Source organism: Canis aureus, chromosome 14, assembly GCF_053574225.1.
Source record: "Canis aureus isolate CA01 chromosome 14, VMU_Caureus_v.1.0, whole genome shotgun sequence".
Taxonomy (NCBI): Eukaryota; Metazoa; Chordata; class Mammalia; order Carnivora; family Canidae; genus Canis; species Canis aureus.
In genome coordinates this window covers 32049986-32065814 of record NC_135624.1, presented here as the reverse complement: position 1 = coordinate 32065814, position 15829 = coordinate 32049986, and the positions used below count along the sequence as shown (strand labels likewise).

The 15829-nt window shown below is 45.9% G+C and overlaps 1 protein-coding gene and 1 long non-coding RNA gene across 3 annotated transcripts in view; one reads left to right on the top strand and one right to left on the bottom strand.

Moving 5' to 3' along the window:
• KCNQ3 (potassium voltage-gated channel subfamily Q member 3) overlaps positions 1–15829 on the top strand; it is a 297245-nt gene that overhangs the window by 76099 nt on the left and 205317 nt on the right. The window lies entirely within an intron of this gene.
• The window catches only part of LOC144282896 (uncharacterized), a 28460-nt gene continuing 23796 nt past the window's right edge, over positions 11166–15829 (bottom strand). Inside the window, exons 1-3 of one of the 2 annotated variants that reach the window (XR_013351311.1) lie at positions 15234–15517; positions 14400–14575; positions 11166–12087 (exon numbers count right to left, since the gene is read on the bottom strand). This is a non-coding gene — a long non-coding RNA (uncharacterized LOC144282896). Of the gene's footprint in view, positions 12088–14399; positions 14576–15233; positions 15518–15829 lie in introns of those variants that run through there. The other variant, XR_013351312.1, reaches the window with a different exon arrangement.

The following is a 15829-nucleotide window of genomic DNA, read 5'->3' as shown; positions in this document are numbered from 1 at the left end:
GTCCAGCAAATGTCTTTTCTTACTCTGTGGCTTCACTTTTCTCTTCCTTAAATGGTTTTGTTGCTATTATTTTGTTTTATGAACAAAGGTTCTTCATTTTAATGCAGTAAAATTGGCAAATTCATTTCCTTTATGACAAAAGCCACGAAGATCATCTTCATTATTTTCTTCTAGAAGTTTTACTGTCTTATCTTCCATAGCCGGGTCCATCAACCTGGAACTGATTTTTGTGTATAGTGGCAGGAAAAGGTCATGTTTCACTTTTATTTTTTTTCCAATCAATACCGAATTTTTTCTGGAAGATTTTTTGAAAACTCTGTTTTATCAGCTCATGTACTAATATTTGTTTAGGCTTCCTAGTAAACTCCAAATTGTAGCCTAGAATGAGAACTACCGCATAATGCATAAAATTACATTTCATACAGAACATTTGGGAAAAAGTATAAAATCTCAAGAACAGGAAAACTACTGCTAATCCCACTACCCAGAAATAACTACATCATTTATTTCATGAAGACTGGCATCTTGGCTATTTTATTTGACAGTACCTGGAACCAAACATGGCACTTGGTAGATGCTTTATATTTTTTCAAAGAATGAAAGCTTGTGTGGTCTTTGTATATTTACACGAATTCAGGTCACTCTCTGCATGCAATTGGCAACATGATTTATTCACTTAAAAACAAATCTTTTTTGTTTTCAACTTTTATTTTTATTGTTTTATTTAAAATCAATTAGTTAACATATAGCGTATCATTAGTTTCAAATATAGAGTTTGGTTATTCATCAGTTGCATATAACATCCAGTGCTCATTCCATCACGTGCCCTCCTTAATGCCCGTCACCCAGTTGCCCCATCCCCCACCCTCTCCCTTCAGTTTGTTTCCTAGAGTTAAGAGTCTCTTATGGTTTGTCGCCCTCTCTGTTTTTGTCTCCTGTTTTTAGTTATTAACTTCTAAGTGATGAGTCCTCTTGGTTATCTGGTATTTCATTCTATGTAAAGTGTTTTTACCCAGTGCCCTGCTGTTGAATTTATATATTATTTCCAGTTTTTAACTAGTATAAATAACATCCTCTGTTTTGAGGTCCTCATTTTCTCTCCCATGTATTTCTTCAGAATGCATTCCTACAAGTAGATCAAGGTATGGATATTTCATAAGTCTTTTAAAACTTATTTCCAGATTGCTTTCCAAAAACTTTTGAATCAATTTAAATTTCTCCAGACAAATGATAACAGTGCCTCTTACCCAGAATCCTCAAAACTACTTGCATCATTTTTTTTACAAAAATTATTTTATTTTTATATCTTAATGTATTCTATTTATTTCTAATATTTATTTTATTTTTCAATTTGTTTGAAATGAATTTGTAAGTGGTATCTATATCTCTTTGTTTCTTCTTTTGTAACTTACTGAGATCTTGTAAGAGTTCTTTATCAAGGACAATGATGCTGTGATGATCAGATATACTGCAAATATATTTTTCAAACTGTCACTTATCTTTAAAGTTCATTGCTTTTCTTTACTTTGGAAGTTTCACATCATTGTGTACAAGACCCACCCTGTCAAATTTTTGTTTGCTGTGTTTTTTGTTTTTTGTTTTTTTGAGTTTCTGCTTCTTAAAACTTTCCCTACGTTGTCTTAGTGGGACCATCACTAGGCTTTCTGCATTAAGTGAGATGTTTCCTGTTGATTTCAAACAATTTTCTCATACTGAGGAATTCTTTCAGGGCTACAAATTTTAAAATGGCAGGAACAGATATCAAACTTGATCAATTGCCATTGGTCTTCTATTAAGATGACTATATGGATTTTTCCTTTGACTTATTGATATGATGACCAGTAACCTTTGTAATGGTAGACTTTTTTTCCTGGCATTAAAGACCTTACTATTTTTGACATTAATTAACATAATGTCCTTGTTGAACATAATAAGTTTTGTTTTCTTAATGTGCTCCTTATTTCTCTCACTGGGATTTTATTTAGGATATCTGTACTGCAAGTATTTGATGGAATGATTTTTCTGTCTTTTAAATCCTGTTTTGGTTCATTTTTCAACATAATGCTATGCTCCCCAAAATGGATTGGGAGAATGTCTGCTTTTCCGGAGAGCCGAAGGAGTGATTCATGATCCATTCCTTGATGGTTTAAAAGAATTCATAACTTTTTATTATCTCTCTCTGCTGTGTTGAGCTTTTATTTTTTCCCCTTGGGGCTGATTTTGGTAACTCAAATTTTCCTTTGAAATCATCTATTTCTTCTACGTTTAAAAAGATAACTTCACAGAACCAGCTACAAAACACACTTTTGTGATTCAAAAATGTATCTATTTCTGTGGTTACAAAAGCTTCTTATTAAAATTTTATTTGCCTGTGTTGGACCAGCTTCAGTTTCTTTTTCAACTTTACTCTTAATTCATTCTTTTGTGCTTTTTAATTCCATTAAGCTGCTCCATATTTTTAAAATTTTTCAATTGAAAGCTTATTCCATTTATTTTAAGCTAGCCTTCTCCAATATGGATAGCCTTGAAGGCTATGTATTTTCCTCTGAAAACAGCAGTGGATGGCACCCTTAAATTCTGATATGAGATGTGCCCATTACAATTTTATTTCTCATCAGGAGAGTATGCTCTCCTAGGAAGGTAGATACCAAAATCACACTATGGGTCTCTCTGGACAACATACACAATCTCATAAAGTCTAATATCTTCCCTGCCCCCTCCAAGCCCTTTATTTTATTTTTCCTTATACTTTGTTACTTTGTTTTAGATGTGTTACTAGTCGATAACAAATCATTAGGCTTGATTTTTTTTTTTTTTTGCCCTCTCAGAGTGTTTTAAGGAGATTTTAACCTATTTGCATTTACTGTATATTTGATCATCTGTTATCAACATCTTTTTTATTTTATGCTTTCTGTACATTATACTTCCTTGCTATTTCCTTGGTATTCTGTGTTTCCGTGTGGGCCTACTTCTGTATATCTTTTGCTCTAAGGTAGACTTCTTGGTCTGGCGTGATGCTATGTGGGATACACTGCTGGTCAACCAAACAGGTTCTTAGATCATGGTGCTGGCTAAAGTCCAGAAGGCAGGAAAAAGATAGCCAGACACAGAATGTGTGTCCATTCTGTCGGATGGAATGGCTGCCCATTCTGGATGGGTGGGCTACAGTGTATCCACCTTGCCTCCCAGTGGCTGGTTGTTCTTCTCAAGTGACTATGCTGTTATGAGATCTCTGTGTTGGTCTTTTTGCTGGCAGATTGGGTTCCCCAGAAAGCAGACTCTGGGGACATTAATCTGCAAGACATCTATTAGAGAGCGTCCTGAACTTAGCACTTGCGGAAACAAAGAGAAGTGGTATTGAGCATAGTGAGAAGTTTGGTGCACTGTCCCTACAGAGGCCTCTCAGCCAACTCCACTGGGATCTTTGAAGCTGGGATGATCTTTCACAAGATAATCCCAAGTTGGGGCAAGGAAACTAGGCCACTGCACCCCCATATCGCTTGGTGGTGGACCACCTCTGGAAAGAAGCAAGCATGGTGTCAGGTGAAGAGTTTTCTTCAGCCAAGACCATCCCCTGAAAGCTGGTTACTGGGTTGTTCTGGTAGTTCCAGCATCTGCAGGGACAGGGGGGTTGTCCTTTGTTCCTGAAGGGGCATCTGAGTGGCACATCACAGCGTCCACTGAAGCCTACTGCATGCCAGTCACTGGACCATGTGTTGTATATGGATTATCCTGTTCAACTGTCACACAGGAGTTCTGTGAAGTCGGTGCTGCCAGTGCTCCCATTTTACAGATGGAAAAGTGAGGTATCAAGAGGTGAAAGGACTTGTTCCTGCTCACTGAGTAACAGAACTGTTACTCAAACTTGAGCAATCTGACTTTAATATACTGCCTGCTTCCATACTGATATGGAAGGTGTAGATCATGCTTTCAATTTTCCTCACACTTACTTTTAGTATTAAAAAAAATTCCTTGAACATGTATGTTTCCATTGACTCTGGTTATGCCTCCATGTTGCCATTACACTTGGGTGACCAGCTCCCAGGTAGGAATTCTTGGGTTGCAGCCTTTTCCTATTAAGCCTGTGCATGGATGCTCCAACACTTTCTAAGGTTTAATGCACTGTGTTGGACAGTCTTAGGGCCCCGATTCTTCTATCTCCCATTATACATGAACTATTTGTTTCTGTTTGTGTGTTTGTAAGAGTCTGTTTCCATTCCAGAATTTTGAATACGCCATCCCATTACTTCACCACATTTTCTTTTGTACTATCTGCTCTTGGGGAGATCACCCATTGATTCTTTCATTTATTCATCTTCTGAAATGTGTTGGTATTCATTCCCTGCCAGGCACAGTGCTGGGTGATGGGTACATGGAGATAAGTCAGCCAACACAGCCCATGGGGATAAGAAGATAGTCCAGAAGGTAAGATGAAGTGTCTCGGGGTTGGCAAGTGTCAGGGAGACAGACCCAGCAAAGACTTGCTGAGTCTGGGGAAGCTAAAAACTTCAGGGAAGAGAAGCCTTGTGGTAGAAGGAGAGCTCTGATTTGGGATTTGAAGGATGCATAGAAGTTTTTCGGATGCTAAATGGAAGATCTTATGTTGACTGCCTGTCTCCTGGGTTAGGCTTTTCCTCTTAGACATGGAAGTCTGATCAGAGAAGTTCATCACAGCTAACTGTAGCTAATGCTTAACTCAGAAACTCCCTAGATGCTTTTCCTCCGTTCACTCATTTCATCTTTATTTTTCAGAGGAGACACTGGAGCCCAGAGAAATTGCATGGCTTGCCCAAAGTCACACAACTGGGAAGTGGCAGGGGCACAGTTTGGTTCCCTGCCCGACATGCTCAGAGGGAAAGGCAGAGCCAAAGGCTAAAAGGCTGACCTGGCCCATGCCAGGAAGTAGAAACAGTGCTTCTAGATGCTTCCACTAGGAAGCTCTTCCTTCCCCACTTCACTCTGACCCATCACCAGAACCCTCTCCACTCACCCTGCACACACTGTTGGCACCCCTCTGGGTGCTGTGGGCTATGGAGATGAACAAGTGTGGGCCCTTCTGATACTTGTTAAAACAATAAGGAAGACTTTATTCAGGACTGTGGCAAAAGGGAGGAGTGGTGGGGCTCAACTCTGAATGGATACAAGGACAAGTGGGATGTACAGCCAGAGTGTGTGTGGGGGGCGGCGTTATCCAGGATCCCACTGGATAGAAAATTGCTGTAAGGAGATGTGGAGGGTGGGGGTTCCCACTAAACTGATCTAACAGAGTTCTTGCTAAAGGCATACTGGGGATGGAGACATCAAAGGTGGGGCTGTGGACCCTGATCAGCTATCATGGGGGATCAAGTGTCAAGCATGGGGGAGTTCTTGCTAAACAGACTCGGCAGGACTCTTTGCCAAGACTGAGCTGAACGGGCCAAAGATGGGACAGGGGCCAAGGTCAAGGCCTCATCAGAAGGAGGGCACGGAGGAACCTGACAATACATGGTCAAGGAGAGAGTCTTTGTCCCAAGTCGGTGTTATATGATGCAGGGCTCAGCAAGGTCTGTTGAGGGTGTGAATGCAGTGTGACCATCTCAGCACTAAGCAAGTGTGCCTGGCTCTCATCCCCAGCCTCCCCCCTTCCCTCACTGCCTCTCCAGCAGCCTGAGGCCCTCTCTGACCTCTGCCTTGCACCCAGCATGCCCTTCCGCTGCCTTCAGGCTGGCAGGGCCCCTTTGCCCCCACTCCTGCTCCCTTTCCACCTGGCTCCATGTGATCCTGCGCTCTGCAGACGAAATACACTGCACAAGTCATTTCTATGGAAAATGTGCAGGATTTCCCAGCCCCTGCATGCTGGATGGCCTCTGTGGCAGCCGGGGGATTCCACTGTGATGCCAACCCCACCCCCCTCCCCAACACTACCTCCCCGCCAGTCTCACCGCCTCACCTGCCTGGTATCCTTCTGGAACATCGGTGCCCAGTCTTCAGAGGAAAGTCGCTGGATGTACAGGGAAAGAAGACAGAATGGTTTGGGGATGAATTGTGTTTAGCTGTGGGCTCATAGGAGACATGGGGCTGAATTTTTGTCTGTTCTAAATTAGACAGTTTTAGGAAGAACTGGACGCTTCTTATGCTGATGTTCTGGGCCTGGCACCCAGCTTGGTTCTTTGAGGGACCGTGATCCATTCAGTCTTCCCAACAGCTCTCTGAGGCAGATACCTACCTTAGCCCCATTTTAGAGATGGCAGCACTGAGATTCAGAGTGAACTGAGCTAAAAAGTGGCAGAGCCAGGATCTGGGTGCAGATGGTTGGGCCCCTTGACCCAAGCTCATCCACAGCATCACCTCGTAAAGGATGGCATGCTGCCTCCAACCTTCTCCTGTCCAGTCCCCAGGTCCCCAGCAGCTTGGAGGCAATATCTATATTTACTCTCTTGATGCTAAAAATCTCTCTCCTGGGGCCTTGTCCCCTGTTTCCCTGTTTCCCTACCTCACTTCCAAAAGCCTGACCCTCACAGTGAGGTGGCACCAAGCCCCATAAAATATTATGACATGTGCATTATATCTCAATAAAACTGTTTATTAAAAAAAAAACTGGCAAAGGTTCAAAACTCTGTATTATGGTCTCTGCCTCCCCCCTACCCCAACTCTTCTTCTTCCCTCCTGCTTCCCGGAAATACATTCCTTTTTTTTTTTTTTTTTAAGATTTTATTTATCTATTCATGAGAGGCACAAAGAGAGAGGCAGTGACATAGTCAGAGGGAGAAGCAGGCTCCCAGGACCTCGGGATCACGACCTGAGCCAAAGGCAGACACTCAACCACTGAGCCACCCAGGTGTCCCCCAGAAATACATTCCTGCATTGGTTATTATTTATGTGACTGGGACAGGTTCCCTGCCTGGCTAGTACAGTGGAGGCCAGGGTGGGGAGAGAGTTCACCCAGCGTGGTGAGCTAGCACCGGGCTACCCAGCCCAGGAGGCTTCCACTCATGTGTCGGGGTGTTCTCACCCGAGTCCTGACTCTGGGCTCAGGCTAACCACGGTCAGGCCTGCCCAGGCCTCTGTGATCCTCCAGCATATAGAGAGGGGCTGAGCCCCACTGCAGGGACACTGGCCTGGTGAGTGCCAGGCTGCTGGGTGTTCGCTCCTTCTGCATCCACTGCTAGAATGTCAGCCAGCCTTTGCTGTCTTGTATCCCAACCGCTCGGGCAGTGCCCAGCACGTAGCAGATGCTCGGTAAATATTTGTTGAACAACTGAACTCCCTTTGCAGACTGACGGTGATGTCAGCAGTTTGCCTGCCAGGGAATCTTCCATCTGCAGAAAAGTCCTCTCCCCTTCCTTGCAGAATAAGGAGGCACTCCTGGCTATTTCTCAACACTGGGGGTCCGGGAGCCCGTGCGCCTTCTATAGGACATGATGCCAAATCCATCAGCACCCCTTTGGGAGGGGCTAGTCACTTTTCAGGAGCAGGCTGCATTGAGCCTCTCTCCAGATGTGCCACACCTCTCCCCTCTTCCGAGTAAGACTTCCTGCTAAGGAGGCATTAGTTGCTGCCTCCTTAGTTTTCCTTATGGCCATACATCAACACGAACTGGGACACTTCCCCTGGGGCTGGAGACCCATGAGGGCAGAGCAGTGTTTGCCCCATCTCTGTATTCACAGGGTGGGTGTTTGGGGCATATGAATTCAATGAACTGATGGGTCCCCTTTGGACATTTTTGTCACTCCACTGTAGGACTGACTCCCCAGGATGTCTTTAGTCTGATGAATGTGGTTCAAATTCCTACAGCCATCTGTGTGTGTGTTAGAAGGAAGACCTAGGGTGTGTGCATACCGCGGGCAAACATGAGACTCTCTGGCATGAGCAGATTGGGAAGTGGGCTAGGCAGAGAGGCCTTCTTCATCTGGCTTCTGATGCAATGTTTGAGCCGCCAAAGTTGGGAGAATCACCTCCTGCCTTTGAAGGTGACCATATGTATATAGGACCATAGGAATTGAGATGGTCGTTTCATTCTTATAGGACCAGTTATGAGCCTGGAGGGGCTGTATCTGTGGTAGCCGGAAAAGAGCCGGCACTTTGGGCTTGCACTGGCCTAGGTTCAAAACTCACTTCTTCTGATGCCCTCCTGTGTGTCTGGTGTGGACAGAGGCTTTTCCTTCTCTGCTCTTCAATTCTTATCAGTAGGAGTGGGGATTAAAGAATCTCACAAATAGTTCTTGAATAAGAAAGAGGGAACAGGGCAGCCCCCGTGGCGCAACGGTTTAGCGCCGCCTGCAGCCCAGGGTGTGATCCTGGAGACCCTGGATCGAATCCCATGTCAGGCTCTCTGCATGGAGCCTGCTTCTCCCTCTGTCTGTGTCTTTGCCTCTCATTCTCTCTCTGTGTTTCTAAGAATAAATAAATAAAATCTTAAAAAACATGCACTCTTAAAAAAAAAAGAAAGAGGGAATGGATGAATTTTTTCCCATGCCCCACCCAATGCTTGGCACACAGTAGGGATTCAGTAAACACTCTGTATGTTTTCTTCTTGTATCAAGGAAAACATGGCTGCACATCTTTACGTTGTCTTAATTACTGTTATCATCCCCAGCAATAATACAACTCCAGGATTTGTTGGCCTTTATATAATCATAGGTAGGCTAAGCCAAAACAAATAAATTTTTTTAAAAAGATGCCAAGATTTCCTCAGGAGCTCCTAGAAGGGAAATAGGGAATGTAACATAGCCCCAGTAGTCACAGCAACTAGCAAATACTTAATTTGTGGCGATATGTTCCATGTCTTTGTTTCTTGAACAATTAGCTGGATGAATAAATAGCTGTCTGCCCTCAGAAATGGAACATAATATGCAATTAAAATTAAGGACTTTCTATTTGAGGGGACCTTCTACGTGAAATTATAGGAGGAGGCAATCGGAGAATATTATTGTTTTGCATTTTTAGGAATCAGAATAATTGGAAGAGAGCAAAGAGGGATGGCCAGCGGGAAGGGGGCGTGGAGGGGAGAAGGAAGAAAGACCCCACTTTGCTGGGAATGGGCCGTCGTTGGGGGTGATTGGGTTACATACAGAAAATGGGGTGTCTTGCAGCTGTTGTCAGTGATGGGGTGAATCCTGGGGGCTGTGGTTATGGAGGAGAAACTTGACTCTTGACAGACTGGCCTGGGTTTACATTCTAGCCCCTCCATTTCATTGCTGTGTTATTCTCCCCTTGCAAACTTTGATTTCCTTTTCATCTGAAAAACAAGGCTAATCTTTTGACCACAAAGATGTGTCATGGAAGTAAAAATGAGAGAGTACTCATAATATGCTTCCTAAAGCACTTGCAAGTAGTAAGTCTTTATAGACATTTTTATTATTTTGTCTGTAAATGTGTGGAAATGTCCACATATGATAGAGAAGGTGAAAAGCAAACACACAAACCAGGTTACAAATAGTACCTGGATGGTAAGGATGCTTCTGGCTGCTGGTAAAAGATAACCCAGCTGAAGAGGACTTGTACACTAAGAGCATTTGTTATCCCACAGAACAGGAAGTCCTGACTTGGTTAAGTCAACTGTCAATGACTTTATGATTATTAGCAGATGGAAATGGGTGGTTACCAATCAATGGGCATAAAGTTCAGTTAAGCAAGATGAATAAGTTCTGGAGATCTTCTTACAACCTTGTACCTCTAGACAGCAATATTGTGTTGTTATACACTTAAAACTTCATTAAGAGGGTAGATTCCTTGTTAAATGTTCTTGCCACAATAACATAAAAGTAAAAGTAATCTAAGGGGCCGAAAAACTCTCCCAAAATACAAAACAATAACAATTGAAAAAAAAAAACAATACCAATACCAACAACAACAAGAAAAACCAAAAGCCTTGGGACCAACCTCTCTGGCATCTGGACAGTCACATCTATAAAAGTAATGGTCTTTTTTTTCTAGATCACGTGACTCAAGGCTACAGCAGTTAGGCTTCAGTGTCTGAAATTCTTCCATTCCTTTCTCCCTGCCCACTCCCATCAAGTTAACGAGACCAGGTGACAACAGTGTGAGGAGTGTATGGAAGGCCATAGGTAAAGGCGCAGTTGTGAATTACCAGCATTGTACTTGGAACAGGAAGATTATATTCATAAAAAGTAAACTGCTGCTGATTGTTAGACTGTCAATTTGGCTACAGCTTTTTGGGAAGAGAAATCAGGAATGTTAAATGTACACATCAACTTAAGACATTCTGATCTCAGAAATATAATAATGTGAGGAAAAAGAAGCGTCTCTCCTAGAACTGAAGAATAAGGATAATCAGTGTGGGAATGGGAATTTGGACAGATGGGGTTACGTAGAGAGAGAATAAATTTGGCATGCTAGGCAAAATCAGTGAGATAAAAGACACTGAGACACGAATGTTATGTGAGGATCTCACACAAGATGGGCCCTGGGCTCTGTACTGAATCACACACCCTTGCCCTCAAGGAGCTCATAGTCCATAAATGATACTGCTTCCTAACCTGGAAAAGCTGTTCCAGCCAGGTGAGTTTTAGGATGAGGGGTGCAGAGAGTGCTAAGTGAGCTCAGGTGAGCACTTACCTGGGCTGGGGGTGGGAAAGCTCGGAGAGGATTCCTAAAGGAAGTAATATCTGTGCTTTGTCTCCTGGGTCAAGCGGTGGGCCGGGGGGAGACGCTGGGCCAGTATTGCAGAGAGAAGAGCAAACCCAGGCAAAGGCACATGGAGGGGCGATGTGGCTGCTAGTTCTTTTCAGGGAGGGCCAGGGAGGGGGAGGCAGTGACCCAGCCTGTGAGAGGTCACAGGGTGGTGGACAGGTGGGCTTTGGCCTCATTTACTCAGAAAGCAGTGAGAACCAGCAGATGTTAGCCCCTCAGAGAACAGGTCTCCAGGGAACCCAATCACCCTAATGGCTAATATGCAAGCAGCTATTCTCAGAGTGTGGTCTGAGGACCATGGGAGCTCCGGAGACCCTTCCAGGGAGTCGGAGAGGTCAAAACCGTTTTCTTCCTGATATTCAGAAGCTGTTTGCCTTTTCCGGTCTCATTGTCTCATGAGCATATGTTTCTCAGCGGCTCCATCAAGACCCACTGAAGGCAAAAGCAGGAATGAGAGCCCGGCCTCTTCTGTTAAGACAGATGTTAAGAGAGTGAGCAAAAAGTCCAAACCGTGCGGTGCTCAGTAGCGATTGCTTTGCGAAATGTGGCAAGTTCTCATAAAAGATATTTATGCTGCGATAATAAGTTTATTATTTTTAAACATATGTTAAAATATCTCAGCTTTAATTTAGGATAGGGTAAATATTGATGGGTAGGATCCAGGCAACAAAAGGCGACTCTGTAACGTTTAAGAATGTCGAACTTTGAGAACCACTCCGGCTTAGCTTTCTGGGAGAGCCTGTGCCAGGAAGGGTGCCAGCAGGGGGCAGTATTGAATCCAGGCTCTTTTGGCCCAAGGGTAGGAAGAAAATGGGGCAGGAGGGAGTCGAGGCAGGTAGTGAGATAACTGACAGCCCAGGACAGACCTGCCTCCACCACTGTCCCTTCTAGATGTTAACAGGTATCACTTCCCAAAGTCCCTGGTGCTGGATCTGACATTCGTGTCTTTCATCTCACCGATCTTGGCAACATCACTGTGAGAAAGGTGCTAGCAGCGTTTGGATTTTAGAAATGAGGACACTGAGGCTCAGAGAAGGAAAGTGACCTCCTCAGGGATGCAGAGCAAGGCAGGGCAGAGCCAGGCATTCAAGCCCAGGTCTCTGTGACTCCAGGGTTTGTGCCAGGGTCTCCTGTGACCTGTCACCTTCAGTGTCGGGAGGGTGTTGGAGGCCCCTGGCTGCTCTGCGGGGTGGTCTCAGATGGTGTCTGGAGAACACTCTGACCGTGGTTGGTGGCAGACTCTGAACATTGGGTCTGGCAGAGTGGATCTTAGCCTGAGGAGGGTTTTAGCCACTTGCAGGGGCTTCTGGGAGGAAATGTGCAGCCAGTGATGAGCTCATCCTTGGGCAGGACCAGTTGGCAGCTTGGGAGCGGCAGGGGACTCAGCTTCAAGGCAGGCTGTCTGCTTTCAGCATGTAGCCGAGCTCACTGGGTGTCTGTGATGTCAGGTAAGAGCTTGGTCCATTGGGGGAGCACCCAAGAGGAGAGACAAAAAGAAGAACGAATATTCGTTAGCCTGGCAGAGTGTGGTCAGCAAGCAGAGGTCGAAACTGCACTGGGCCCGTGGGGGCCGTCATCCCAGAGGCTTGACCTGCCACTTGTTAGCTGTGTTACCTCAGACGTGTGACTTAACCCTTCTGTGCCTCAGTTTCCTGGAAGTCAAATGGAGATGGTACGCAAGTGCCCACGTTGTAGTTGTAGGGTTGGCGTGAGAATCAGGTGAGTCTGTACACATCTTGGCCTAGGTCTTGGCCTCCAGATAGAAAGCGCTTGACAGATGTCACTCCTAACATGGGATTATACCTACCACTCAACATATTAAGATTCAAATGTCTTATCAGAGCGTGTCAGCTGCTTAAGGCAGGTCTCACCATGCCATTTGCACTGAGCCCTGCGTGTTAGGTGTTTTAATATTGCCCCAGTGCTTTTGGTAAGTCAACAGGGGCTCAGAGAGGTTAAGTGACTTGTTCCAGGGGTGAGTCCAGGACTGTCTCTCCCCTATGAATTCATTCAGCCACTGTTGGTGGCTGACTTTTCAGTGTCTACTTCCGATGCCGGACGCCTAGATGCTGGCACGGCCTTGAACTCATATTCTTCTTCCAGGACAAGGAGCTTCTTTGATGGAAGAGGCCTGGGTGGGAGTTGGGGGACTTTCTGGTGAGAAGGTGGGAATTTGCTGAGCTCATCCTTGGGGACAAGGTGTCACGTTAAAGACAGACCCAGGACCCCAACTGGAGACCATGACCATGGCAATTCTGGGAGATTCTACAGCCCTGATCATTCTCTTGTGCTTTCTCTCTGTTGCGTCCTCCTCACCCTGCTCTTGAATAACCACAGTTAATTTCACGGAGTCCTTCCTTCCTGAAGCAGGGCTCTGTAGTCAGCCTGCATTTCTGCCTAGAATAGTCACAAGGAACCCATGCCCCATGCTGTCATCCTAAGGAGAGTGATCTGTGCTCCCCTGAGCCCACCCTGCCAGGCCCTGTTCTAAGTGCTTCTATGTCTTCACTCACTCCAATGTCAGAAGAGCCTTGAGGGGTAGTGGGAACTGTCAGGGTGCCCATTGTGCAGATGAGGAGCTGCGGGCTTGGAGACACACAGGAGAATGCCCAAGAACACTTAGCTAGAGAGTGGCGGCAGCAGAACCGTGTCAGAGACACAGTCTGTTTGCAGAGCCCACCGTTAAGCAACAGTCTTGGACAGAAAAGCCTGATTGACTTCCGTTGGTGGGGTACGGTTCTGCAGGTGGGACAGAGCGGATGGAATGGGGTGCTGGGAGCCCAGGCCAAGCCGCTGAAAGGCTAGAGACGTGCCCATTGCTGGAGCTGGGGCTGCAAGATGAAGTGAGGGCTCACAGCATGGGGATGGGGTGGGGGCCGCACACCGTGGGGGCCGCTGGGTGGGGCTGGGGCAGGAGCTGGCAGGCCTGGCATTTTCTTCACTTCAGAGCTTGACCTTGGCTTTGTGCCTACTGTGTGCAGAACAATGACGTCTTGGATGGTGACAAGCCCCCCTGGAATAGCTCTCAGCCTGGATCGCAGGCCTGCACAGAAGGCGCGTGTTCACCAAAGGGCAGTGGCATAATGTGTTTGCCGTGTGCAGAGGGGAGATTGAAGGAACACAAGGGCCTTCTCTGCTGATATTTACTCTGGAATTACTAGCTGTTGACTTTGGAGCCCAGGCTTGAGAGGATCCAGCTGTGCTTCTCAAGTCTTAAAGGAATAGGATTTTATTTTTTTTTATGGTCAGGGAGTAGGGTGCAGCATTGGGTTTTGCCTGCTTTTGCGCTGGCTCCTCCTGAGGACAAGAGCCACCTTCCATGCCTCTGGAAAATACTTCCTCCTGCCTTAAACAGGGCATGCCCTCAGAGAGGGTTTAATCTTAACAAACCCCATTCTTCTGTGGGGACCAGTGTGTTGAAGATAGCCATAAATACACCCCCACCAGCTATTTCCTTCTGGAGAAGGAAATACCGAGATATCCCCGATATCTCGGCTCAGGCATGTCCTCTTCCAGGAAGTCTTCTCTGATTGCCTAGGCTAGTTTGAGTCTTCCCTCCTACATCTTGTTGCACCCTGCATGCCCGAGTTCTCGCCCTCACCAGACTTTATTGAAGTCTTTGATTTCCATGTCTGCCTCCTGCAGCCTCCTCAAACCCTAGACTTAGCCCTCAATAAATATCTGTGGCCTAAATTCCACAACCGTAGAAGGTAGGCTATTAGTCCCATTTAGAGCAATGATACAGTTTCTGAGAATAAGTCACTTACCCAAATTATTAAGTGTCTGCTTGGGGACTCAGAATCATTTCCAGTAGATCACATTGCAATTCCACGCGGTGGCTTAAAGACTCTAGAGGAACAAGTGAGTCCGGGGAAGTGACAGGAGCCAGTGAAACAGCCAACGAGCAAGCCTGCGTGAGGTGCCTATGAAGTGTCCTCTTCGGCTGAGGGAGACAAGAAAGCTCAGTTCCTGCCCTCAAGGAGAGTCAGACTGAAGATAAGGCATAGCTGTGAGATGACTGTGGGCACCGTGCTGGGCAGTGGGTAGGGATTAGGTGTGAGGGGCATGGAAACCACCCTGCACAGCTCCAGGCACAGTGTTAAGTGTTCCAGAAACGCTGTCTCCTGTTACCAATGCGATTGTGATTTCCAGTGGTACCAGGAAGAAGGGCATTCCCGGCAGTGGGCTCTGCTCCTCTGTGTCTGCCCAGGCTTGGAAGGGGTGGTTCCTAACCTCGCCAACTGTGTAACTGGATCCCCTTTTGCCCTGCCACTGAATTCGGCCAAGCACCCTTGTACTCCTCTTCCTATTGATTGGGGCCGTTTGAGGCCAAAGAGAAAGCACAGGGCTCTAATGGCAGGGAGAGCTTGCCAGAAGGAGCAGGCCAGCCCTTTGCCAACAGCTGCCCCTCCCAGCCACTGCCCTGACGGAGCCACTGGGGACTCACTGCTCCAGGTAGGCATCCGGAGGGCATTGCAGGACACCCTTAATGGTTCCTGTTTCTTCTTTGGGGTCAGGTTTCTGCAAAACTCACTCATTCACCCATTCATCCATTCATTCAGGCATGCACACATGCTATGAGTTATTTATTAAGTGCTTACTGTGTGTAGCTCATCGTTCCTGCCCTTCTGCAGCTTGGTACCCTTGGAGGTCCAAAGTGCTGGAGAACATGACTAGGTGAAGGGTGCCCACATGGAGTGCTGAGTCAGGAGGACAGAGTCAGCCAGGGGTCAGAAGAGACTATTGAAGGACAAATGGGATTCAAGGAAGGGGAAACGAGGAGGGGGTATAATGAGCATGGTCAGCAGAAGAAACAGAGCAGCTTGGGGAAGGCTTGCACATTTAAAGAGCTGTGCTGGATGTGGGAGGTAATAATAATGGTGCGTGCAACTGTAGACTTTGACTGAGAGCCTGGTCACATGTCCGACCTTCCTAAACACTGTGCACATGTTATCAAAAGCAGCTTCAACCACCACATGTGGATACACTTACAAGAACTTAATTGTAGGGTTGAAATGTCTGGTTTTAAGTCCTAGCTCCACCCCCATTCGCTGTGTGATCACAGACAAGTTACTGAGCCTTGCTGAGCCACAGTTCCTTGTCTTTGAAAACTGGCCATTCAATCATGTATCTATGTCAGTATGGACCCCTGAATATATATTTTATACTTTGGGTTAATGTTTAATTCTACATTATG